This window comes from Mastomys coucha, unplaced genomic scaffold (assembly GCF_008632895.1).
Source record: "Mastomys coucha isolate ucsf_1 unplaced genomic scaffold, UCSF_Mcou_1 pScaffold6, whole genome shotgun sequence".
Classification (NCBI taxonomy): domain Eukaryota; kingdom Metazoa; phylum Chordata; class Mammalia; order Rodentia; family Muridae; genus Mastomys; species Mastomys coucha.
In genome coordinates, this window is record NW_022196912.1 from 111,780,367 (window position 1) to 111,799,226 (window position 18,860).

General features: G+C 38.3%; 1 long non-coding RNA gene across 1 annotated transcript in view; it reads right to left on the reverse strand.

Moving 5' to 3' along the window:
- Positions 1 to 253: 253 nt before the first annotated feature.
- LOC116080647 overlaps positions 254 to 18,860 on the reverse strand; it is a 34,299-nt gene continuing 15,692 nt past the window's right edge. The window contains exons 2-3 of the long non-coding RNA XR_004114516.1: positions 5,810 to 5,877; positions 254 to 324 (exon numbers count right to left, since the gene is read on the reverse strand). This is a non-coding gene — a long non-coding RNA (uncharacterized LOC116080647). The remainder of the gene's footprint in view (positions 325 to 5,809; positions 5,878 to 18,860) is intronic.

The following is an 18,860-nucleotide window of genomic DNA, read 5'->3' on the forward strand; positions in this document are numbered from 1 at the left end:
GCCTTCTAGTTATCTCTACAGCCTGCTGATTCTTAGCAAAGTCTAGCAAATGCTGGGAAACAGCCAAGAGATTAAGACTTTTTCCCTCTCATCTTTTTTTTCTCTCATGATGTATAAAATTCAACCAATAATTAATCAAAGAACTTTTAAGGCTTGATATATCAAAATACTAGAAGAAAATATAATGGAAAAATCTCAAGACATTAATTAATAAAGGCAATGACTTTTTAAAATATGACTTCAGAAGAATCTTACTTTAGCACAATCCCATCTATGTATTTTCATTTTCACTGCCGGTGGCTTTGTAGTTTTGCTTTTGTTTTTCTGCAGAGAGAAAAGAACAACAAGCTGCATAAAGGAACAGTCTGCAGATTAGGACAAAAAGGGTACCTACCATAAAGAAGTAACCTCCAAAATATACAAAGAACTCCAGAAAAAAACAAAAATCAGTTTGTGTGATTTTAAAATGCACAAATGCAAGGAATAGATAGATTTCAAGCAGAAACATACATTCCAGAGAAATAAATATTGAAACTACAGTGGCATATCATCTCATTCCATTTACAGTGTGATGATTATAAAAGCAACAGCAAACATTTCTGAAAATAATGTTGGGAAAATTGAAATTTCAACACCATTACTGGGAATATAAATTAGTGCTGTCATTATGGTTAACAGCACAAAATTTTCTCAGAAAGATTCACAATTGGTTTACCTATTATACATCTGTCCTAATTTTAGGAATGTATCCAAAGGATTTGATATTAGAATATAAACAGACACCTGTGTGCCCATGGTTATTGGAGCATTATTCATATGAATGATACAGAGTCCACCTAGGATTTCTATGGATGAATGAAAAAAGATAATGTGTCAGCTATATGGAATATTACCTGCCCACAAAGAATAGAATCTTCCCACTTCAGGAAAATTTCCGGAGCCAGAAAACATTATGTTAAATAAAATAAACCAAACTTGGAAAGACATGGTCTCTTTTAAAAGTGGAAACTAAAACAATAGCCAAACAAAATGCAGAATGGAGATCTTTGAAGGTTGAGGAGGATTTGGCAGGAAGCTTGAAATTTGTTAACATATGCTATATGCCTGGGATACATTACATGAAACCTCACTAATACATATGACCAACACATTAGCAAAAAATAAAATTTTAATGCAGTTCCTAAAGATAACTACATTTAAGTGAAAATAGGTCCTCTCACATCTTATTTTATCATATATTCTATAACTAAGTCAGAGTTTGGGATAGCCTGATGTGTGTTAGTATGGCTATCTTATATCAGCGTAGAGTTTTTGCTACATTAAAGAGTTTCAGGATATCATCCTGAATAAATATCCATGGAAATGAGAATCAACTGGCCTTAGGGATTCTGTTTCTGAAATCCTGATCAAAGAATCAGGCTATAGCTCAAGGGACTTTTTCCCAGCATGTTCAAGCCCTGATATCAATCCCCTACTACTAAGAGAAGAAAACTAACTTAAGCCTCATTAGTAACAAACACTGGATGATTTCAAATTACAAATAGGCCAATAATGTCTAATTTCTACAGCCATCAATGGAAGACTTATAAACTATATTTCTTTTATTATTGATGGGAAACGTAGACTCAAGGACTTCAAGTGGTGACAGACTATCATGGAAAATAAAAGATGGTGATATCTAACCTAGGGCTTCTAATTTGAATTTTATATATTTTTCTAATAGGCTGCCCAAGATTAAATAGATGGCACAGCATCACTGTGATTTATAAAGCTCAATCAGATTTGACACACAATGGATACTCAATCCCTCTCTAGATAGAAATCCAAAGGTCTACCATTTTGACCATTTTCTCTCAGACTCAATCATGAGATTCCTCAGAAATGGAAATGTTAACTTAGTTGGAGATCCTATATGTGGATGCTTGTAACATGCTTTCTGATACCACGAAGCAGGAGATAAATGCTTTTTATTATTTTTTAATGAATACATTAACATTCAAACTATTAGCAAAGAATCATCCATCAAATTAATTGGCATTCAACACAATAGAAACTGAGGAAACAGAACAAAGAGAGATAGATCTGATTAAGAAAAGGAAAGAAACAAAGGGTCTGTGCCACACTATACAGACTCGCCAGTCCTGGCTACTGGAGAGCTTGCAAAATTTGTTAATGGGAGAGAAAGACAGTTTAGTCACACTGCCATCACAGAGCATTTCTTCTGGAAAGTCGGAAGTATTGTTTTTATTGTGCTATTTATTCTGTACCTTTGCAGCAACCTGTTCTTACCTGCTACAGCATTGTGGAAATCATTAAAATATAAAGAAAACGAAAGAATCACAGAATTAAGTTGATATATTCCAGCTCTCCATTGGTTTGAAAATGTGACCTTAAGAAATGGGATATATTGTTTCTGAAGGGGAAAATGAGGGAGGGAGAGAGGAAGGGTAGGATTAGGGAAGGAGGGAAGGAGGGGTGAGGAAGGAAGGAAGGGAGGAAAGAAGGAAGAAAGGACAGGAGAGAGAATAAAGCAAGGGGATGTATTTTACATGAGGTCATCCTTTTCTCTTCAATGATATATTTATGTAAACACCCATCAGCTCGTGCTTTATGAATGTTTTCTGGGAGAAATCTATAATCCACCCCCAGTTACAATCTCTTCCAGAGCTTACATTGTCTCTCCCCTACTAGCCAGGCCATCTGTCTCTCTCCCCCTCCATGAGGAAGCTCCCTTCATGCCAAATCTTTGTCTTTCCTGCTCCCACACCTCACTCCAAGGAAGGAGCACACAGACATAACTCTGAGTTGGCAAGACACTAGAGTTTATAATAACTCTAGATAATACATTCCAAATCTGGTAGATTTGAAATCACATGGAGCCAGAAGAAAGATTGATCAATCACACAGGCCAGAGACACAGTCTGCATATGTCAAATCTCCTGCAGACCTACCATTCAAACAAACAATAAAAATGGTTGACACTATCATCTTGGGGAACATTTCTATGTTCTTTCATTCTATCAAGTTAGTCAACCCTTTTCAAAATGGATCATCTCACTAACTTTAGGAATCTTACACTCATTGGGACATGTAAGAATCTATGCTTTATTGTCATGATCTCACTCCATTGTCCTTAATGCAACCTTTTTCTCAGTATTTTTAAATATTGTCTAATTATTTGTTTTGTGTTTGTAGATGAGTAGGTGTTCATAAAACATTAACATAATGATTTTAAATAAAAACTTGAATATTTCACATAGAAATTTTATCATTCCTAATGATCACTAAGAGTTGGTGGATACAAAGCAAAAAGAGGAAAGTCATCCAAAGAATTTCATTCAAACACTCTTACATTTGAAATCTTCTGACAAACTTCAATATATATAATGGATTCAAATATATATATGGATCCAAAGAAGATATGCTGCTTGTAATATTAATACATGGGAGCAGAAACAAGTGTATCTCTGGAGGTTCTAAGCCAGCCAGCCTGGTCTACATGGTTAGTTCCAGGACAGCCATGGATGCACAATGAGCCTCTATTGTACAGTTAAAAACAAATAAACAAAAATAAACAAACAAGCAAAAAAAATACCCTCACAAAACAAATACTTACCTGCATCCTTATTAAAGAACTATGATCATGACAACTACCTAGTTGATTGCAAATTTAGCCATTATTGAGAATTGCTTCCCTAGGGTAAATGATTTCTGCTATCTTCAGTTCTCCTAGTGGTTAACACACACAGATTTTTGTTGGTACTGCTACAAGCTCAGAAATTAGTAGTATGGAAATTAGTATGTGTGCCTACTATGTGTGCTGGGCACAGCAGCCGAGCTTCATGCATTATGTCACATTACCTCATTTCATTCTCATGACAATCCTAAAAAGACAACATGAAGTTGCTGTTTTTCAAACAGTAAAACTAATAGGTTCCTGTCACAATGACAAATTATCAAGAACTCTTGGTTGCTTCCCCTCAAAGTAAAAGGCTGCAGAAGCTACCAAATCAAAGGGAAGGGGACCTGAGGAACAAATAAAAAACCAGCAGACACTCTTGGGAAATCTGAAAACTTGTATTTTCTGGGCTATGTCTACAATGACAGAGGGGTTGTGGTGTGAAGACAAGGGAACAGAGAGAGCTAGGGAGGAGAGTACTGGAAAGAGATCTCAGCTCTACATTTTTTTTCACCAATATATACCAAACATTGACTACACCATCTCCCCACACAGTTCACACTATTAGAACAAAAGCCTGAAGAAACATATCTTGGTGGTCAGGCACCCTAAGTTGGGTGTTTCCCCACCTCCAAACTTCCAGGCTTACATGAAAAGATCTTACACCTTACCATGTGGAATCTCTAAAATTACAATATGAATTAGCTCTTTGAGTAGACACTCAAGAACACATGTAGATGAGTACTGTCATTAGTAGCCTGTGACGACCTAAAAGCTCAGATTAATTTTTCTGCTTAAACTGAGGATTCTAAACTCAGGATTGAGAACATTTCTGGCAGTAGCCATGACTTTATCTTCAGTTTGATCACAAATATCTTAGAAAAGCTGCAGAAGATCTTGAAATAGCCTTTCAATCACCATCCCTTCATACACTACTGCTTGTTGTATATGTCACTAAAAACTACTGAGGCATTGAAGAAAACACAGTGTCAATTACAGTGTCATACAGTCTGCATTTCCTAACAGTCTAAACATAATGGCTCACCTGAGAAATCGAGTCAGTTTTCTCTTATGCATTTAAACATGTTCTCTTGAGAAGGATTCTGTGGGCTTTCCCAAGTTATGACGTGGGTCACAGCCCAAGAATGAAGACCTCTGCTCTAACATCACCAGAATGGACATACAAAGACTTGAGTTTACTGTAACACAGATGACAAAAGGATGATCTGACACCTAGCCTTTGATTATAACTCCTTCTGACCCCTTTTTCGGTACTGTAGTCTAAAGTACCATGACCCTACCCTGCCCTTGCTTCCAGAATGGTGCACTTATATGCATGCAGAGTTGTGTGTTTCTTTACCTACCATAATCTGAATATATATATCTCTGCTGATGCATATTCATTTGTAAATAAATATGTGCATGTATATTCACACACAAACACACACACATAGACACACATACACACTACTTTAGAGAAAGGAGCCAATTTATCCTATCATCAGGAACACATAGGCTTTCTATGCCTTTATCACTAGAAGATTTCAGCTTTCTACTCTTTGCCAACCCAATTGGGGAAACTGAAGATTTTATACACAAACATACACATTACTGGATAATAGAAAACTAAAATATGCCCAAGACATGAAATAGAGTAATGTTCAGGTTTCTATACATACAAAAGAGATAGATATTATAAATTACATTATTGGGAATAAATATAAGAATGAAGTTAATTGAATATTGTATGTAAACTTGAACTTTATGCAAACAAACAGGAACCTATGTCTTACAAGAACATATGTTGATGATGGGCATACATAAATACATTTAACAGCTAGAGCTGAGTAAATAAGATGGCTTAGCAGGTGAAAGTTCTTGCTGTACATCTTGAAACTGACTTCCATCTCAAGGAACACAGAGTAAAAAAAAGAAAAAATAGGCTTCATAAGTTGCCCTTTAAACTTTATAAGTACACTGTGGTATGTCTGTACACACACACACACACGCATGCATGCACACTATGCACACTTACACAAATAGTTTTAAATACTTTGAAAAGCTGGAGTCAGGGAACTGAGCAGTATGGATAAAAATGAAGGAAAATACTAAAAAGAGCCTTAAATTCACCTGCAGCAATGATATCCAATGAGCCAAGGAGGTGATGAATCCAGTCTTCAGTAGCAAATTAAATCACCCTGTAAGAACAAAAGAATTCAAAAACTGAACAAGGGCCCATCTTCCAGTAGATGGCCAATGGCAGATGTTTCAAAGCCGGCCTTCCTGTATCACAATTAGTAAGAGGTTAAAGAAAACTCAGCTGTCCTGGGAGCTGTCTCTACTTATCCTCTCAATTTGGTGTTGAATAGCTGTCTGGGGTGTCCATATAAACTTTTCTAGCTTCCAGAGACAATAAGGAGTCTCAGAGGCACCACATGTGTACATACTCTGGAGGACAAGCCGTGATGCCTCCTGATCTTATCCTCACCAAAGCTTATGGTGTCTGATATAATCATGGACTCAGTGAGTGCTTACCCTGATACAGTCACCACTTAGTTTCATTAACTTTTATATACAGTGTGATGTTCGAAATTACTGCATTGATAATTAACTCCCGAAAGAGCCTTCAGTCAACACGAGACCACAGTGCTCTTCTTCATCTCCAAAATATCCATACTTATATTCTAATGGCATCTCTCTTTTAAAAAACAGAAAAGGGGGAGATGTGGGGCAGTGGGCAGTTCTGACAGCCGCAGTCCAGTAGAGCGGACACCTCGGAACCCCGGAGACCCACTGAGCAAAGTAAATTTGTTCCCAAGGGACGGTACGAGTTCGGTGATAAGCTCCTGAGACCAATGGCTCAGATTTTAGCCCAGACCCCTCACAGCTGCCCCTGCAGGAGATGTGTGCTCTATCAGGCAGACACTGCCTCAAACTCCCAGCATTCTAGCTGGACCTTACACCCAGTCATCTGACCACAAGCCAGGCATGCCACACCCCACACAATAAAAGGGGTGTTTTGCCCCCTCCTCACTCTCTTATTCTCTTACTTCTCTCCCCTCTCACTCTTATTTCCTCTTGTTTCTTGCTCTCTTGTTCTCTTACTCTTCCTCTCACTCACTCTTCTCCTCTTACTCTTGCTCTCTCTCTCCTCTCTGCTCTTTGTTCTCTTTTCTGCCTTTCTCCCTTTCCTTCCTTTCTCTCTCTCTTTCCTCTCCTTTCCTTCCCTTTACTTAATTGGCATATTCTATCCTTCCTACAATAAAATATCTCATGTATACATTACCTCCTTTTTAATTAAGGCTGCATGCAGCAAACAGGTCAGTCCCAGAGGAGAGAGAGAGACCCCAGGCCTCAGCAGCAGGCTTTCTGCCTCTGGGAGTGAGAGAGAGCCATAGGCCCGGCACCAGCCTAGGCCCCTGACTTTGGAACAACAATCAGTGGCAAGTGTTTGTATTTTATCATGGAGCAGGAAAGCTAATCATAGCAGGAAAAGCATTTGTTTAAACTCTTCGGGTCTCTCCATAGGCTTTACATGAACAGTCAGGTGCACGTGCAGAGTGCTTGGAGAAGATTTGGGTGGTTAATATAGAACTACTCGTTCCATTTAATGAAAACAATTAAAAATCATTATGAAAAGAAGTGAAAGATCAAAAGTAGCTCAGAAATTTCAGGAGTGTTGTGCAGATGTAAAGGAGCAAGGAATAATGACAGGGAAGCTAAAAAATTTTAATAATTTTTTAAATTAAAATGGTCATTTGGGAAATTTAACTACAGGGACCTGATGGCAAAAATTTCAAAACTAATGAGGCTCTTTCTAAACTAATTGGTCTGTGCTATGGGATGCTCGTTTGTTTGTGGATCACAATCCTTGCCATGCACAGGAGGCAGGTGAGGCAGGTGGAGGCTCAGAGGCTTCCAGGGAAAGACTGAAGACCACATGGGAAGAGTTACTGCCACTTTATTTTTTCTAGAATTAATTGAAAGATGGAGACAATATCTGAATCTTGAAGGAAAAAGGACAGCTCCAGCCATGTAAGAAGCAGCTGTCTTCACCTGACTTTTAATGAAGATCATTCCGGAAAGACTTGATTTTCCAGGGTTGCAAAGCAACAAATGTCACTTCCAGAAGGATGCAGTTCCCACTACTACCTGCCCTTATCATTCCGATGCTTTTGACTACCGTTTAATCTTTCAGCAAAATCTTCAGTGCTTTGTTCTAAATGAGGATAGACTGACTTTCTGGTTCTATAAAGAAAGTTAGTTAGTTAGTTAGTTAGTTAGTTAGTTAGTTGCTTGTTTGGTTGCTTGTTTTATTTGTATTTCTTTAGATTAATCTTTACTCCTTGGAAAAGTCTTTGAATGAACACACACGAAGAGCCAACCACAACATTCCAGGACCATGACTGGTCCCCTAGCTTTACTTTAATGACATTATCATCACAGGCAAGAATTATTCAAGTTAGCCTCTCAAGAAAATAAGAAATAAAACTACAGGACCTCATCTATTTCCAGAATCAAGTTAAGAGATCAGGTAAAGTGTTTCATGTAATTTAATATAAATCACCTGTCATGTTTTTATTTTAACCCATGGCCAAGCAAGATATGTAAAGGCAAATGGTGTCAAGCCTAGTGACCAGATTTCAATCCCTAAACCTCACACAGTGGAAAGAACCAGCTCCTTCATGTTATCCTCGGACCTCGGCACATATACCATGGCACATACATGCTCCCCACACTCACAAACTATACATATACACAGAATGAATAAACAAAATATAATCACAATGCAACTGTTATCACTTGAAAACAAAATCCCAAGTGAGAGACCAGATCTTTTTGGTTCAGACCCCATCTTAGAGAACCTGACCTAAGGTTAAACCCAAGTTAACTAATCAACTGACACCTAGCACTAGTTTCCAGGTTACTCCCCAACAAATCTGCACCTCCAGGTTACAAGCCCATCCCTGAAATTTCACTTGCTAACAACCACCCATCAGGAGGAAAACAGAAGTTATGATTTGGCTCCCAGTACTAGCCAATTATGTTAAAGGCCATAATGCTCCCCCAATCAAATGTGTGCCAGGCCAGAAACACCCCCCCTTGTTTATTTCTTTTCTCTATAAATGCTTGCCTTATACTGGGCTTGGGGATGTACCCTCCCAATCTGAGATGGTGGCATGGCCCAAGCTCGACCTTAAATAAAGAGGCCCTAATGCAATTAGAATAATCATAAGCTGCTCCTTGGTGGTCTTTGGGGCTCATAAATGCTTCCTGGAACAACACAAGCACAAACATAAGGATAGATTCTGTGATACTGTTTAACTAATTTCAGACACTTCAACAAGTAAAGAAAGAATACACCTTCTTTATCATCCAACATGGGTGGCCTGAACTTGAAAAATGATGTGCTAGGGATTCAGATAAACATACTTTCTAGTATCTGTCCTACTAATGCAGAGTTCTCTCCAGGTTCTGAACTTAATCCAGCAGTAGGCAAACCCACCAACTGTTTTCTGTCTTTGTTGACCTAAAAGATGCTTCATTCATTGATCAAGAGAAAACACAATCATCCATCAAGATAAGAACCTTTGGCTACACCAAACATTGGTGAACCCAGCCAGCACATTCCCTATATTAAAGTACCCTAGCACATTAATTTCAAACTTGCACCCTGGAGGTATATTTGGAACAGTCTTATGCTACTGTTCTATAGACAAATAAATCATACCTAATAGCTACTGTGCAGCATCTAATATTAGCCACATAAATAATCGTTTTGTGGCAAGGATTTCCAACACTGTGCCTTAAGGAGAAAGCACATACACACATGCAAACACATGGTTACACATGCCCAATATTATTAATTTAGTGCAAACAATTTTATTAATATAGTAAATAAGACAGTTGAGAGCATCAATAATTTATCACATAATTTGACAGACCCCCAAAGCTGGCAAAAGCTTCAGATCTCGTTTGTTCACTGTTTTATAGAAAATTCTAAATCTTCTTTTGTAGTATTAAAAAGACAAAAAGGTTGTCTAGTTTAAATCCTAATGGTAAACATAAAGCTCATGTTAGAAACATGTTACCATTAAATACATCAAAGTTAGATTTTCCTCCACATAAAAAGCACAAATCCCGTTTTGTATCTTCAATCCACTGGTCCCAATTAACTTGTTAAGTCTATGGAGGGAAATCAAATTCTTCTCCCATAGGACAGCAAGCCACAAGTGGCTACAGTCTCTCCTAATGGATTTTCTCTGATTAGCTTCAAGGGCTTCTTCAAAGTCATTCCCAGGAACTCAGATGCCTTTTTCTGAAGTACATCATCTCTAACAGACTTCCTATTTCCCCAAAACACACTGCCACTTTTCCCCATTGTCATGTGGTGGTCAGTGTAGACTTAGATTTGGCTTTATTGAATCATTCATCTGCCAGAGTTAGGAGAATACAAAAAATTCTAGAGCAGCAAGTTAATTTGTCACATACATACACAAATAATTCTGGACTTACAAGAGCATCAGAAAATGAGGCCAAAGAATCTCACTGTGCTTTTCATCTGGATTCCTCAAATGTGAGAAACCAAAGTACAATTTTCAAAATCAGGAAAGTAATGTTGACATTGTACTGTTATCTCCTTTGTAGTCTTATTTATTCAAATTTCATCTTTTATGCCTTTGTCTAATTCTGATTCCAGATTCTAAACAGGACTATCCATTAGGTGAACACTGAAAGTTCATATTGAGTAGAAATAACTAATGCGTAATTTTTTCTTTACCCTGACCCCAAATAAAAGGAATTCTTCAGATGTTTCACTTAAATAAAACATCACTCTGCTAATAGGAATAAGAAATCAGTTCAGAACAACTGGGAAAGCCAAGGTGGTAGTCATGATAAGTAGCTTTTACATAAGAAGAAATCAAAGGCTATTTTCATGCAAGCAACATCAGTTACTCTGGGCCTCCACTACTCATGGACCTGATTCCCAGAGAGGCTGTGATGGTACCTAGACTGTGCTGGGAAGCTGGGGGATTTCAAAGAAACCTATGTCAGTAATTAAAGCAATTAAAACTTCCCTTGTCTGCCAGGACAAAGGGGAAAAGAGCAGTATTCTCAGTGCATCCATCAGTCAGCCTCTTCTGCACCAGAATCAGCAGCACTGCAGAAAACAGCACCCTGCCACTGGAGCAATAAGTTGAACACAGATCCTTAAGTCTAGGAACGTGTCCCAAAAGTAAACTGCAAATTTCTAGTCCTCTTGTGGTTTCCTACAAATAATGTAACCCAAGAGTTAGGGACAAAGAGTAAAAAAAGCGAACAAAATATTTTGCAATGTACTTTTAAAACCACCCTTTCCACCAAAATTATACAAAACTATTTTTAGGTTAAAAAAAAAACCAGACTGCACACACGCGAGTGCACACACACACACACACACACACACACACACGTGCATGTGCTGAAAATATCCTGTGTATTTTGTGGGTTAACTTTGACTACATACAGAGGCATTAATTAGAACAAAACAGAAGCAGAAAAATAGCAAGTACATTTGAACAGATATTAAAAAGCCACCATGTGGGAGGCAGCTTTGTTCTCTCACACTGCTGTGAGTAGAGTGCAGCCAAGCTGATAAGGAACAGTGGCAACCCATATTCAGCTTCCCTTTTAGTACAGGTGACTCTCTTCTATCAAAGACCTATTGCAGGCCAGCATTGCTTTGGGAAAGAGTTTACCTCAATTCAATTCTCAAGGACACTACATCAGCAGGTGCCTTTCTTTTCTGTATCAACACCCTTGACCTGCCTGGCTCCGTTACTCCATTCGTGTATAAATAATAATACTACCCATAAATCAAAAGTTGATTTTGTTCCTTTCTAAAGGAAGGATCCCCAAAAGAATTATCTTCACTTGTTTTCTCCAATTTCTCAATTCTTCTCTCTCACTCAAGTTCAAGTATGCTATCAACAACTATCAAGATTACCAACGACCCTCATGCTAAAATATAGGGTAAATTTTGAGTTATACATCAATAACTACAGAATGCCTGGCATTTGTCAGGAATTATAGGTGGATAGTACTAGCTTAGAGTAAAGATGACATCTTTAAGTCATATACCCCAGAATTATGTGGGGTATATGCATGTCTGTGACCCTCCTACAGCTGAGGGCTGATTCTATCAGACCCCGCCTTGCCACAGATAGCCACACATCTCTGCCCACCTCCTGCTAATTGCCACGCCTCTCTCCAAGTTCCAGTTACACTGGAAGTCCCGCCTCCTGAGACTGAAGATGAAGCTGCTGATTGGGCCAAGTTGCTGACGAACTTGGGGGAGGGGTTTTGCTTTACCTATCTACCTGTTTGCTTGTAACAAAGAGAATTCAATGAATGATGGCAGACTGAAAGCACACCATGTGTTGGTCTAATTTTTTCAAACCCTTCCCGCATTTCCAGTACCCTTAATTTTTCAGGCCCTGATTCCCATTCCAGATGACCCATTTGTATGAGTGGCTGCAGGCAGCTACACATGTCATGCAGGACAAATTAATAACAGTATTTGACAAAACTTCTTAATGAGGGCTGAGGAGCGGATTCAGTGTAAAAAGTGTTTGCAGTGAACTTGTAATCCTGGTACAGATGAAAACCTGGTGGGCATGATGGCCCACCAAATGCTACAGAAACAAAAAGAAAGGATCCCTGGGGCAAACTAGCTAGCTAGATTAACCAAATAAGCAGGACCTGGGTTTAATTAAAGACCTTAGCCTAGTGAGTAGAGTGGACTGTAATATAAGGAAGATACCCAACATCAACTTTCTTTCCTGCCTTCAAACTCTCAACACATTCTTTTCCCACCCCACCTCTCTCTGTCTCTGTCTCTCTGTCTCTCTCTGTCTCTCTGTCTCTCTGTCTCTCTGACTCTGTCTCTCTCTGTGTCTCTCTGTGTCTCTCTGTCTCTGTCTCTGTCTCTGTCTCTCTCTGTCTCTCTCTCTCTCTCTCTCTCTCTCTCTCTCTCTCTCTCTCTCTCTCTCTCTCTCTCTCACACACACACACACACACACACACACACAAACACACATCCTAAGGCATGAATTAAAATGTTTCAATCAACTTTTAAGGATATTAACATAATCCCTCACTTATTCAAAAGTCAATAAAATAGAAAGTACCTTTTTCTGTTAAAAGGTTCATCTGAAGGAACAGAATAATAAAATGCAGTTTTAAACCTTTACATTAAAACAGATTTATTTGGTCTTTTGTGTCCTTGGGACCAGGTAGAAGAATATATGAGAATCCTAGACTTATAGAAGAATTTAATAGAGAAATAAGGCAGAACTGAAGGGTAAAAAGCAGAGTCCTAAAGGGAAGTTAATTAATAATCAGAAAAGCAACTGTTAAAACACTACCAGCTTCTAATGAGCACTTCATTGTATGTCAGGTACCACTTGATCCATTGTGATTTCATTCTCTCCAATCACCAACAGCCATGATCTGAATGTGATCCTAAAACTCATATACTGCCAGTTAATTGCCACTGTGATGGCATTATTAAGTAGGACCTAACTGAATCATGGCAGCTCCTTTTATAAGGACTAAAACCTGTTAAAGCCCTTTTCTCTTTCTGGCTCTTCTGTAATGTAAGGGCATAGCATTCATCTTTTCCTGGGGATGTTGAAGATGCCACTTCCTAACAAAGAACAGCCCCTCATCAGATGCTGAGTCTGCCTATAGAAGCTTTGCTTGGGCTCCTATGGCATCAAAAAATGTTTTCATTCACATATTATATACCTTGGTATTTTTTATGAGCAGACTAAGGCATTATCTCCCTGAGCTATTGTTTGTTTAGAATTGAACTAAAAGTAGCCTGGAAGTAGAAGCAACTTGTCAAAAATTATGCAGGGTCTATAATCCGAAGATCTTATACTAATTTTATTTGTTTGGTTGTTTTTTTTTTGTTTGTTTTTTCACTATGACAAAATATTTAATATAAGCAGCTTAAGGAGAAGAACGATTTGTTTTAGCCCGTGATTTCAAAGGTTTTACTCTACCATATTTCACCTAGGCCCAAAATGAAACAGGCTACATAGTAAAGCTGGGCTGCTTACTTAATGTCAGGGAAGAAAAGAAAGAGAGAGTGATGGGGCTTTCAATAACTCTCCAAAGGCAAACACCAACAATTCCTTCCTCTGACCAGACTCTGCCTCTTGACATATCAATCCTCTTCTGATGGCAATGGTCATCAACACATGAGAATTTAGGGAACCAAAATCTAAAAGAGTCTATTGGTTTTTACTAGGCAGGGTTCATAGGAGCTTAAAGTTTACCAAAGGCAGAAGGCAGTCCCTATTACACTCCCAATGGCCAACTTCAGGGAACTCCCCTCCATGTTTTCTTGCTAATAAGTCCAATTGATGGATTTAATATCAGCACATATGAGTGGCAATGAAAACAAGATTGGATTCATATTATTTATGACATTCATGAAATTCAAGACCCCGTCTCCCACAATGGTAGACGCTGTCATTAGCTCACATGGCTGTAATAAAGGACGCCTCTAGCAATGCGATGCAAAACAGTTAATTAAAGAAAACGAGTTGACGCTTTCAACCTCCACAAATTAAATTAATTCATAATTAATAAGATGACAGCAATCTACTAGACTATAATATTTTAAACCTGCAAAGCAGGGTAATAATAAAGTAATCAATTTCAACCCTTACAACAAAGACACCTTAACACACGGTTTATTTATGAAGAGGAAACATGGTCAGCAACCTGTAGCGAGTAAATGTAAAGGATAAATTAATCAAAGGGATGCTCAACAAAGAGCTTCTCTTGTTTCAAATTTAAATATGTTTTTCCATGAATGGGATTAACGTCTCTATCACTAAAACGGAAATACTGATAAATAACTAGAAACCTACCTGCTCACTATCACCACATTTATTACAGAAGACAAGGATGAAATTTTTATAGAATTGGAGTCAGTGTAGGCAATTATGAATGGGTATGGAAGGAATAATTTTAGAAGATATATAGATATAGATATAGATACAGAGACAGAGACAGAGACAGAGATAGATAGATAGATAGATAGATAGATAGATAGATAGATAGATAGATATCTCTGAAACTGTTGCATACAAGAATGAGAAATCTACAAGGAAAAGAAGCCAAACAGAAAAGCATATTGTATGATTTAAATTATATGAACTTAATTAATAAGTTCACTTAATTTACTTGAAATAGCATACTGACACAACCCTAAGAAGAATTTCTGAAGGAATAAATTTTATGTATCAATTGCTTTATTACATTTATTTATTTATTATTTATGTATAAGGCTATGAACATGACTGGAGGTTAGAGGACAAACTATGGGAATCAGTTCTCTCTTTCCACCACAATCCAAGGTTCTAACTCAGGCTGGCAGACAGCAATCCAAACACTTTACCCTACAAGCCTGTATGGACAAACACACTTGGGTCAGATCTGGGGCATGCACAGAAAGGAAGTTCAATGGAGAATCATGCACCAACTCAGAACAGTAAAACATTTGCTCTAGAAGAATCTGAAACTGTCTGCTCTGTGCTGGCAGGTAGCTATGAGGAGAGAAGCCCAGACCCTCCAGGTCTCTCAGGGGCTGAGCAGGATTGTGAGTGTCAGCGACCTGAGAAGAACCACACTGGGCTGGGAGTTTTGTCAAAGCAGGAACTCACATTTATGTGGCAGCAAGTTGCTTATATAGAAAGAGCAAGGAGGTGGGGATAGAAATATGGGGTGAGATGACATATGGGGTGGTATGAGATGACAAGGGGATGGGGTGATCTCATGGAGCCTATAAGAAGTTGATACATCAGCGGTGGCTAGGCAGAGGCAGTCTCATTCAGGTCGTAGGTCATGCTGAGTCATTCTCAAGGGAATGTGTCTCAAAAATTGAGCCAGACTCAGTTGTGTCCTCAAGACCCAAACCAAGGCCAAATAGGGCCCAACAAGAAACCAAATGTTGTAACTTGGATCACTAAATCAAAAAGAGTGTTCAAATGTTCGTAGCAAAATATAATATACTTTTGTTTTGATGGAAATTGCTCAGGGTTCCAAAGAATTTTCACAGTGCATTTCAGGGTATGATCTAATCTGAGACCATTGTTATCAACAAGGAAATGAGGGACATACCAGCCCCTGTGCTTCTGTCCTCAGAGAAACCTGTTTGTCTGTTTGTGACAGCTGTGATAATTAACAAATCCTCTTAAGTAAAACGTGCCCTGATAACACTCACAACCATTTTCTTTCATGAGGCCAGAATCCCACAATAATTTCTGAGTAAGTTTTCTTAATAACCTAAGAACCCCCACCTCTTTAGGTGTCCATCTTCTAAAACTGCCTCTGGAAAAACCAAGATCCCAATCTGTGGACGTTTTAGAAACAAGCAACATCCACACCACTACATTGAGTCTTGGAGCCCCTCTGCTCATGCCTCCAAGTGGCCATCATGGGATAAAGAGCTTCTTTTCTTTGGCTCCTTTGACTCTGAATCTCTTAACTTTTTGCAAAGCTTAACTTCTCAACTTCAAGCTAATGGAGCTGTATATTATCTTCATTTGTTTTCTGCTAAGTTTGTTGTTTTTCCCAGAGATGTCAATGGGCATAGGTTTTCATTCTCAGGACTAAACAAAAAATGTGGGCCACAAAGGAGTTCCATGGGAACCACTAAACAACCCAGGCTGTTGCCATTACTACAGGTTGCTCACCACAAACTGACAGAAAGAAAGGCTCCATTGCTGAAGACAATGCCTATACAACACATTGAAGCTAGAAAAGTTGAGCTTGTGCCTAAATAGAACCCACACCACCTACCTCACTACCATCCTGCTAGTGTCTTTGGTACAGGAAAGTAGGTACGCTGCAGGTACACCAAAAGAGAAATGCTAGCCCAGCCAAAATCACTTTGATCAACAATGATGTCATGCCAACAAGATAGGCTAGTGTAATGTTGGCACCAAACTTGAGTGCAATGGTGGCAACAAACAAACCAGTCTATGCTCTGACTGAAGGCACATTCCAAAGATGGAAGCTATGTCTAGCACTGCTTGAGTGACATAGAACCTGAAACTAGATAACCCAGGGACCTAGGGCAAAAGCAAGTGCTACCGTTAAAAAATAATAATATAAATAAATAAATAAAAGGACCCCTGTAGATATCATGATATACTCATAGATCACTGTCTTGCTCAGCATCAGCAGAGAAGCTCCCTTTTGCTTTTGAGAAGTAAAATACAGAAACCCACAGCTGAGATAATATACAGAGAATGAAAGACCTTGGAACTCAGCCCTAAACAGGATGTCTCCATCAAATCCCTCCCCTCTGGGCTCAGAGAACCCTACAGATAAGGAATCATAAAGTGTGTAAAAGCCAAAAAAAGATGGAGAACACAAAGAAAATAAGGCCTGCTAAACCAACAGGATGGATGCACACATGAACTCACAGAGACTGAGGCAACACACACAGGGCCTACACAGGTCTGCACCAGTTGGGAAACCTACAGCTGAAAGGAGAAGGGTCCTCATCCCAAACCCAGAAGCAATCTCCAGTGGATAACCACTTGCAAATTAAATTGAATCTTACTAGAGAAACAAACTACTCCTGAGGGTAGACTGTGCATCCAGAAATACATAGCTAACAGAAAATGACTTCAATAACATTTCTGAAAATTCCTTGTCTCATAATATCATGTCAGGGCCTTTCCATTTTTGAAACTTTCATCTTATTAATTTTTATTTTTCTTCTGTCTTTTTACAGTGCAGGTTCTTTATGTATATATTGTATCTTACAGGTTAGTGTTTTCATGAGATTCTTGAATGTGGGAACTGCATCTGTATCTGCTTCTTGTGCCTTTCTTGGGCTTTTTCCCTCTGATCGTTTTATTCTATTATAATATATTAGTTGGTATTTTATCTTATTTGATTTTATCACTATCCCTTAGAAGCCTACTTGTTTTCTAATGAGAGACAGAAAATTAGTTGATCTGAGTGGGAGGTGATGGGAGAGGAGCTAGAAGGAGTAGAGGGTGGGAAAATAGGAACCAGGGTATGAGAGGTGGATTTTTTTCATTAAAATAAAAACAATAAAACAATTTGTTAGCCAGTGTACTAATCAGTGGTCTGGATGATTAGACAATATATCAAATATAAGCAGTTTAAGGGAGGAAGGACTCATATTGGCTCAGAGGGGACAGTCCATCATTGTGGGCAAGGCTCTGTGACAGGAGCAGGAGACATCTGGTCACAATTGTGCCTGCATTCAGGAAATAGAATGATAGGTGTTGATGAGAGTTTTGACTTTTACATTGTACATAACACCAGCCCATGCTGTAATGTCATTCACATTTGGTGTCCATGTTTCAACTTCCATTAACCTCATCCAGAAAATTCTAATAAGCCCTTCTCGGAGGAGATTAGCCAACACATTTATTGATGAGGACAAAACAGGAAGCTTTCAAGCTTCCAGAGTTAGACAGATGATTTGTTTTCTCTTCACTGTTCACACACCCAAAGAGGCTCTTAGTTAAGCAGCAAGAGTGAAAGTTTTATTTGTCTTAAAATTTTTTTCATGGAAAATTTTACATTCCACATCTGGCACTTTCTGATTATGTGGAAAGCAAATAAAGAGGCCATTAAAATATTATGTAAAACACTATTTAGTTTTTGTTAAAATTTTGCTGTAGATGGTTAGCCTGGAGTACAATTCTGTTTTCAAACAAAAATTAAATGGTCTCTTTCCTGGGAAAAGCAGTGCTTCAGTGGTCATTCTCAAAGCCACTCTAGATGATGCTAACTAAAACCTAATAAAAACATGAAAAGAGAAACACAATATAAAACATGCTTTCAAAGCCCAGTGAATAAGCTATAGATGTGGATTCATTAACAAACAAATAAACAAACAAAAAAACTACTTTTAACTTTATTTCATTTATTTAATTTTTGTTCCTTATCCATACCTATGTGTATTCAGAATTAGCACTCCATCAACTGGAACTATTTTTAAAATCATCTGTTATACAGATATATTTTTAAAAACATAAAGCTGTATTGCTGCTTTTCAACAATATGTAACTCACAAAAAGTAATAGATTTTACAGATACAACTACAAGAGAGAAAGGCTAGCCATCAGTCAAAAGG